General features: G+C 39.1%; 1 pseudogene; it reads left to right on the top strand.

The window, feature by feature from the left end:
* The first annotated feature begins 5,270 nt into the window (after positions 1-5,270).
* On the top strand, positions 5,271-6,446 carry LOC137764979 (heterogeneous nuclear ribonucleoprotein A1 pseudogene; annotated as a pseudogene).
* Positions 6,447-7,495: the final 1,049 nt, after the last annotated feature.

Genomic DNA, 7,495 nt, shown 5'->3' with positions numbered 1-7,495 from the left:
CACCATCACCCTGATACCAAAACCAGAAAAAGATGTCACAAAGAAAGAAAACTACAGGCCAATATCACTGATGAACATAGATGCAAAAGTCCTCAACAAAATACTAGCAAACAGAATCCAACAGCACATTAAAAGGATCATACACCATGATCAATTGGGATTTATCCCAGAAATGCAAGGATTCTTCAATATATGCAAATCAATCAATGTGAAACACCATATTAACAAATTGAAGGAGATAAACCTTCTCAAAAACCTTCATCTCAATAGATGCAGAGAAAGCTTTTGACAAAATTCAACACCGATTTATGATAAAAACCCTCCAGAAAGTAGGCATAGAGGGAACTTTCCTCAACATAATAAAGGCTATAAAAGACAAACCCACAGCCAACATTGTCCTCAATGGTGAAAAACTGAAACCATTTCCAATAAGATCAGGAATTAGACAAGGTTGCCCACCACTCTCAACACTATTATTCAACATAGTTTTGGAAGTTTTAGCCACAGCAATCAGAGAAGAAAAAGAAATAAAAGGAATCCAAACTGGAAAAGAAGAAGTAAAACTGTCACAGTTTGCAGATGACCTGATACTATACATAGAGAATCCTAAAGATGCTACCAGAAAACTACTAGAGTTAATCAATGAATCTGGTAAAGTAGCAGGATACAAAATTAATGCACAGAAATCTCTTGCATTCCTATACAATAATGATGAAAAATCTGAAAGTGAAATTAAGAAAACACTCCCATTTACCATTGCAACAAAAAGAATAAAATATGTAGGAACAAACCTACCTGAGGAGACAAAAGACCTGTATGCAGAGAACTATAAGACACTGATGAAAGAAATTAAAGATGATACAAAGAGATGGAGAGATACACCACGTTCTTGGATTGGAAGAATCAACATTGTGAAAATGACTCTACTACCGAAAGCAATCTACAGATTCAATGCAATCCCTATCAAACTACCAATGGCGCTTTTCACAGAACTAGAACAAAAAATTTCACAATTTGTATGGAAACACAAAAGACCCTGAAGAGCCAAAGCAATCTTGAGAAAGAAAAACAGAGATGGAGGAATCAGGCTCCCGGACTTCAGACTATACTACAAAGCTACAGTAATCAAGACAGTATGGTACTGGCACAAAAACAGAAATATAGATCAATGGAACAGGTTAAAAAGCCCAGAGATAAACCCACGCACATATGGTCACCTTATTTTTGATAAAGGAGGCAAGAATATACAGTAGAGAAAAAACAGCCTCTTCAGTAATTGTTGCTAGTAAAACTGGATAGCTACATGTAAAAGAATGAAATTAGAACACTCCCTAACACCATACACAAAAATAAACTCAAAATGGCTTAAAGACCTAAATATAAGTCCAGACACTATCAAATTCTTAGAGGAAAACATAGGCAGAACACTCCGTGACATAAATCACAGCAAGATCCTTTTTGACCCACCTCCTAGAGAAATGGAAATAAAAACAAAAATAAACAAATGGGACCTAATGAAACTTAAAAGCTTTGCACAGCCAAGAAATCATAAACAAGATGAGAAGACAACCCTCAGAATGGTAGAAAATATTTGCAAATGAAGCAACTGACAAAGGATTAATCTCCAAAATTTACAAGCTGCTCATGCAGCTCAATATCAAAAAAAAAAACAACCTAATCCAAAAATGGGCAGACCTAAATAGACGTTTCTCCAAAGAAGATATACAGAGTGCCAACAAACATGTGAAAGAATGCTCAACATCATTAATCATTAGAGAAATGCAAATCAAAACTACAATGAGATATCATCTCACACTGGTCAGAATGGCCATCATCAAAAATCTACAAACAATAAATGCTGGAGAGGGTGTGGAGAAAAGGGAACCCTCTTGCACTGTTGATGGGAATGTAAACTGATACAGCCACTATGGAGAACAGTATGGACGTTCCTTTAAAAGCTAAAAACAGATCTACCATACGACCCAGCAATCCCACTACTGGGCATATACGCTGAGAAAACCATAATTCAAAAAGGGTCATGTACGACAATGTTCATTGCAGCTCTATTTACAATAACCAGGACATGGAAGCAGCCTAGGTGTCCATCAGCAGATGAATGGATAAAGAAGATGTGGCACATATATACCATGGAATATTACTCAGCCATAAAAAGAAACGAAATTGAGTTTTTCGTAGTGAGGTGGATGGACATAGAATCTGTCGTACAGAGTGAAGTAAGTCAGAAAGAGAAAAACAAATACCATATGCTAACACATATATATGGAATCTAAAACCAAAAAATGGTCATGAAGAACCTAGGGGCAAGACAGGAATAAAGACACAAACCTACTAGAGAATGGACTTGAGGAGACGGGGAGGGGGAAGGTTAAGCTGGGACAAAGTGAGAGAGTCACATGGACATATATACACTACCAAATGTAAAATAGATAGCTAGTGGGAAGCAGCCGCATAGCACAGGGAGATCAGCTCGGTGGTTTGTGACCACCTAGAGGGGTGGGATAGGGAGCGTGGGAGGGAGGGAGATGCAAGAGGGAAGAGATATGGGGACATATGTGTATGTCCCCAACTATACTCCAATAAAGATGTTAAAAATTAATTAACTAATTAATTAATTTTTTTTAAAATACACAATGAGATATCACCTCACACCTGTTAGGATAGTTTATTAAAATATCAAAAGACAACACGTGTTGTCAAAGATGTGGAGAAATTGGAACCCTTGAGCACTGTTGGTGGGATTTGTAAACTGATGCAGCCACAGTGGGAAACAGTATGGAGGTTCCTTAAATTTTTTTAAATAGAACCACTATATTATCCAGCCATCTCACATCTGAGTGTTTATCCAAAAGAATTGATCTGGATTTCGAAGAGATACCTGCACTCCTGTGTTGATTGCAGTGGTATTCATAATAGCCAACATAGGGTAGCAACCCAAGTGTCCACTGAAAGATGAATGGATAAAGAAAATGCAGTCCATACGTACAAGGGAATATTATTCTGCCTAAAAAAAGAAACAAACCTTGTTATTTGCAACAACATGGGTAGACCTGGAGGACATTATCTCAATACTAAGTGAAATAAGCCAGACACAGAAAGAGAAATACTGTATGATTTCACTTATATGTGGAATCTAAAAAAGCTGAACTCATAGAAGCAGAGAGTAGACTGGTGGTCACCAGGGACTGGGGTAGGGGAAATGGAAGATTCCAGTCAAGGATATCGAGTTTCAGTTATGTAGGATGAATGGGTTCTGGAGATCTAATGTAAAGCATGGTGACTATAGGTTACAACAGTGTGCAGTATACTTGAAATTTGCAGAGGGTAGACCCTAAGTGTTCTTACCACACACACACACACACACACACACACACAGAGTAACCTTGTGAGGGGATGGATGTGTTCATAAGTTTGATTGTAGTGACTATTTCACAATGTGTATATATATCACATCGCCAATTTGCACACTTTAAGTATATACAAAAGAAAAATGAAAAAGAAAACTGACCTATGCCACAAAGGTCACTGTCTCCTTGGAGACCCATGTCTTCGGGCTTCACCCTCCTTCCCATGTTTGCATGTCCTTCTCCCTCTCTCACTGTCCCCTCACAGGTGTGAACATGCTCCAGCTCCTTGGGCTTTGCTTCGTCTCTGACTACCACTCTCTCTCTTTCTTTCTCACCTCACATTCTCCACTTGGTGATTTACACTCACTACTGGTCTGAATGTTTGCATCCCCCAGATTCATATGTTGCAACCTAATCCCCAATATGATGGTTTTAGGAGGTGGGGCCTGTGGGAGGTGATTAGGTCATGAGGGTGGAGCCCTCACGAATGGGATTAGTGCCTTTATAAAGAGACCCCAGAGAGCTCCCTCACCCCTTCCACCATGTGAGGACACAGCAAATCAGCAGTCTGCAATCTGGAAGTGGGCTCTCACCAGACGCAGAATCTGTTGGTGCCTTGACTTTGGGCTTCCAGACTTCAGAACTGTGAGAAGTAAATTTCTGTTTATAAGTCAAAAAAAAAGTTATTGTTTTATTTCTAGCTATGTATTTGCCCCAATGTTTAAGATGAAAAGAAAACTCTTTAGTTTTCAAAGTATAATTATTGGGGGCAATTTTACTGACTGTCAGATTTGTCATCACATTCCTTGGTCAATACAAGGCCAATATAAGTCCCTCATAAATCTTTTCACTGACTTTTCAGATGTTCCCATAATCTATAAAATGTTTCCCCATCAACATACACCTCCATGTTTGTTTACCACATTCAATTAATCTACTCAATTCTGAAGTTTCTATGATGAGAAAATGATGTTGCAAAACCAAATGGTTCTTAATTTTTAAAACTACTTTGCAGGGGGAAACATGCTATAATCCAGACAATGTTGTGCTTTTATATCAGATGAGTTCTCTAATATAACCATCTAATGACTCACATACAAAATCTAATTTCTGCATTGAAAGGTCCCCTTTCTAGTCTAAATGAAATGTTTGGTAAATGGTTCAGTTCTGGGGATTTGCAGTTTAAATCTCTGCTTCTGACTCTGTTATTGTTGTTGGCTATATTGATTGTGTTCTATATCATTTATAGAATCAATCTCTTGTGCCTCTCAACGTATATTCAAAACTCCAACTAAAATAATAATGTCTAAATGACTTGAAACTATTGATCATATCTATAGTTCTATAAAAAGTAATGGGCATGCACAATGCACATACGGGATAAAATTAGCATAAGTCCTATTGGACAACCTAGAATTGACTTTCAGCCCTTGCCAAGCATTCTACTAGACTAACCCCCTAAAAAGAAAGAAAGAACTGGGGCTGTTAAGACTGGCATCGAGGGACATGATGGATCCAGGGCAGGTAAGCAACTACCCTGGCATCGGGGGACAAAATATTTGATCACCTAATGCTTTCTATTGAAAGATAAATGACCGAAAGGGGGAAGATGATGAAATAAAATTTATATTTTAAGGCAGGACAAGAAAAAATTAAAACATAAAATTCTCTCTCTGTGTTTCTTTGGGCCTCCTCCCTCCCTCTCTAATGTGCAGTGTGTGTCTGCCTTACACATTAACTAGAGTTCCTCAAAGATGGGAGTGCCTGCTCAACTGTAAAGATCAATTTTTTTTCTTTTTTCTTCTGATGCTAGCAATGTTACTTCTTAAAGGAATAGTGTTCTGCTTTCTGCCTGTGGACGCCATCAAGTAAGCATCGTTAAAGTCTCCCCCCTCTACTGCTGTCATGTCTAAGTCAGAGTCTCCCAAAGAGTCCCAACAGCTGTGGAGGCTCTTTGTCAGAGATTTGAGCTTTGGAACAACCAATGAGAATCTGAAGAGCCATTTTGAGCAAAGGGGAATGCTCACAGACTGTGTGGTAATGAGGGATCCAAACACCAAATGCTCCAGAGGCTTTGGGTTTGTCACATATGCCATTGTGAAGGAGGTAGATGCAGCCATGAATGCAAGACCACACAAGGTGGATGGAAGAGTTGTGGAACCAAGGAGGGCCATCTCAAGAGAAGATTCTCAAAGACCTGGTGCCCACTTAACACTGAAAAAGATTTTTGCTGGTGGCATTAAAGAAGACACTGAAGAACATCACCTAAGAGATTATTTTGAACATTTGGGGAAAATTGAAGTGATTGAAATCATGACAGACCAAGGCAGTGGCAAAAAGAGAGGCTATGCTTTTGTAACTTTTGATGAACATGACTCTATAGACAAGATTGTCATTCAGAAATATCACACAGTGAATGGCCATAACTGTGAAGTAAGGAAAGCCCTTTCAAAGCTAGAGATGGCTAGTGCTTCATCCAGCCAAAGAGGTCGAAGTGGTTCTGGAAACTTTGGTGGTGGTCACTGAGGTGATTTTGGTGGGAATGACAACTTTGGTTGTGAAGGAGACTTCGGTGGTCAAGGTGGCTTTGGTGGCAGCTGTGATGGTGGTGGATATGGTGGCAGTGGGGATGGCTATAATGGATTTGGTAATGATGGTGGTTATAGAGGAGGTGGCCCTGGTTACTCTGGAGGAAACAGAGGCTATGGAAGTGGTGGACAGGGTTATGGAAACCAGAGCAGTGGCTATGGAAGGAGCAGAAACTATGACAGCTATAACAACGGAGGAGGTGGAGGCGGCTTTGGTGGTGGTAGTGGAAGCAATTTTGGAGGTGGCAGAAGCTACAATGATTTTGTCAATTACAACAATCAATCTTCAAATTTTGGACCCATGAAAGGAGGAAACTTTGGAGGCAGAGGTTCTGGCCCCTATGGTGATGGAGGTCGATACTTTGCCAAACCACGAAACCAAGGTGGCTATTGCAGTTCCAGCAGCAGCAGTAGCTATGGAAGTGGCAGAAGGTTTTAATTACTGCCAGGAAACAAAGCTTAGCAGGAGAGGAGAGCCAGAGAAGTGACAGGGAAGCCACAGGTTGCAACAGATTTGTGAACTCAGCCAAGCACAGTGGTGGTAGGGCCTAGCTGATACAAAGAAGACATGTTTTAGACAATACTCATGTGTATGGGTAAAAAAACCCTCAAGGACTGTATTTGTGACTAATTGTATAACAGGTTATTTTAGTTTCTGTTCTGTGGAAAGTGTAAAGCATTCCAAGAAAGGGTTTTAGTGTAGTTTTTTTTTTTTTTTTTTTTTGCACCCAAGCTGTTGATTGCTAAATGTAATAGTCTGATCATGATGCTGAATAAATGTCTTTTTTTTAAATGTGCTGTGTAAAGTTAGTCTACTCTGAAGCCATTTTGGTAAACTACTCCAAGAGTGTGAAGTTAGAATTCCTTCAGGGTGATGCCAGGTTCCATTCGAAATTTATTTACAACGTGCTTGGGTGGAGAAACCACTGTTTTCAAAAACCCTGCTGTAGTTGAACTGACAGTTACTGTGTTGTGACCTGGAGTTCACCGTTAAAATGGTCACCCAAGGAAAGTCATGGAGTTTTTTGGTTATTAATATGATTGTTGGGACTCCTATGCAATATATCTAAATTGAATTATGCTACCAGATAAAGTTACAGATGGGAATGAAGCTTGTGTATCATCTATTATCATGTGTAATCAAAAAATGATTTAATACCCTCTTAAAAAAAAAAAAAAGAATGGTGTTCTTTCCCAGCTCTGTAAAGGGTCATGATGACTTGCTGCTCACTTTGTATGTGTTTACATGCACTATGTATCCTTGGTGACCTTTATGTAAAATATCAGTATGCCATTTTGATATATCATCCTTTGTCTCAAAAATGTGTATGACCATAGCACAGGGAGATAAGCTCTGTATTTTGTGACCACCTAGAGGGGTGGGATAGGGAGGGTGGGAGGGAGGGAGATGCAAGAGGGAAGAGATATGGGAACATATGTATATGTATGACTGATTCACTTTGTTATAAAGCAGAAACTAACACACCATTGTAAAGCAATTATACTCCAATAAAGATGTTTAAAAAAAAAGATACACAAAAA

The sequence above is a fragment of the Eschrichtius robustus genome, chromosome 5, assembly GCF_028021215.1.
Source record: "Eschrichtius robustus isolate mEscRob2 chromosome 5, mEscRob2.pri, whole genome shotgun sequence".
NCBI classification, from domain to species: Eukaryota; Metazoa; Chordata; class Mammalia; order Artiodactyla; family Eschrichtiidae; genus Eschrichtius; species Eschrichtius robustus.
This window is presented reverse-complemented; position numbering and strand designations above follow the sequence as displayed.